We start from the raw sequence: 1,891 nt of genomic DNA on the forward strand, positions 1-1,891 counted from the left end.
GAAACCATGCACCACCAATGGTAAGTATAGCGTGCCAATTAGTCGATTTGGGGTAAAATATATAAGCTTGCAGTGTACAAGCCAAGGTGTGCTGGCTCTGTGGAGTTCCCACCTAGCGCTCACCCCTGCACAGACACAAAATAAACACATATCTCCACTTTCCTGTGCGGATCAGCTCTTCACACACCGGGCAGAGAACCCAGCCTTGGGACAGCAGGCAGTGATACCTAAGGCAGATTTTATGTAGTTTATAAATGGTTAAACTGTAGAGAATCTTCTTTTAGAGAAGAAATGTAGCTATTTTAGCCACCATCCCAAATGATTTTCAAGAACTTAGTAAGATAAGAAAGGGTGTACATGGCCCTGAGAACATGGTGACCTAAGACAGGGACGCAATAAATATGGACATTGTCTGACAAACAGGTAGTAGCAGATAGATCATAAGTTTTAATGAGCAATTAAGCAGTTAGAATGTTTTGCCAACATGAAAAGTGAGCCAAAGGACAGGTAACGAAGATGAAGATTGAGGAAGAAATGACCCTCACTCAAAATGAGGACCACCAGAAGGCACAACTACGCATGCCCAAAAGCTTATTATAATATGTAAATGAATTTTTGGAAATGTAATGAATATGCTAATGTTTTCTGGGAATTGCATTGAATATGTATACCTGCTGTGTATAAATTTAATTTGACAACAGTATTTGGGGTGCACAATAGGAGGAGCTATCCCCTGTGCACCCGTCGCCGCAATAAAGAATGCCTGCTTTCTGAACTTAAAATTGAGCCATCCAGCGTGACCTGGACAGGCTGGACAGCTGGGCAGAGAAGAACCTGGTGAGGTTCAACAAGGGCAAATGTAGGGTTCTACACATGGGGAGGAAGAACCCCAGGCACCAATATAGATTAGGGGTGGATCTTCTGGAAACCACTACTGAGGAGAAGGATCTGGGAGCCCTGGTGGATGGCAAACTTTCCATGAGCCAGCAATGTGTCGTTGTCGCCAAGAGGGCCAATGGGATCCTGGGCTGCATAGAGAAGAGCGTGGCCAGGAGGTTGAGGGAGGTCATTCTCCCTCTCTACTCTGCACTGGTGAGGCCACAACTGGAATAATGCGTCCAGTTCTGGTTTCCCCAGTTCAAGAGGGACAGGGAACTACTGGAGAGAGTCCAGCAAAGGGCAACAAAGATGATTCAAGGACTGGAGCATCTCCCTTATGAAGAAAGGCTCAAAGATATGGGGCTCTTCTGCCTGGAGAAGAGAAGACCTCTGAGGGGAGACCTCATTCACGTTTACAAGTACCTAAAGGGTGGGTTGAAGGATGATGGAGCCGGACTCTTTTCAGTGGTTCCCAGTGACAGGACGAGGGGCAACGGGCACAAGCTGGAACATAGGAAGTTCCACTCAAATATGAGGAACTTCTTTCCAGTGAGGGTGACGGAGCCCTGGAACAGGCTGCCCAGAGAGGGTGTGGAGTCCCCTTCTCTGGAGATCTTCAAGCCCTGCCTGGATGCTCCTGAGTGATGAGCTCTGGGCAGCCCTGCTTTAGCAGGGGGGTTGGACTGCGTGATCTCTAGAGGTCCCTTCCAACTCTGACAGTTCCGTGATCCCGTGAAGGTTTTACCTGCCGGTGTGCGGTAACATCGGCAGGGTGGGAGGGAGGGAAGGCCGCCCACTCCGCTGCCCACCCCCCGTGCCCTCCAGGCCACCCGGTGACCAGCCCAGAGCGGCAGCGGGGCCGTGAGGGAGGAGTTGAAGCGGGACCTCACCGCCTCGCGCCCGCCGCCCCACCCTCCACCGCGCGCACGCGTAGCCCCGCCCCTCCCGCCGCCTTCCGCCCAACCCCAGCGCCTTGGGGCGTGACGCCGGATGGGGCTCTCCCTAACCGGGC

The sequence above is a fragment of the Calidris pugnax genome, unplaced genomic scaffold (genome assembly GCF_001431845.1).
Source record: "Calidris pugnax isolate Ruff unplaced genomic scaffold, ASM143184v1 scaffold1, whole genome shotgun sequence".
NCBI lineage: Eukaryota > Metazoa > Chordata > Aves > Charadriiformes > Scolopacidae > Calidris > Calidris pugnax.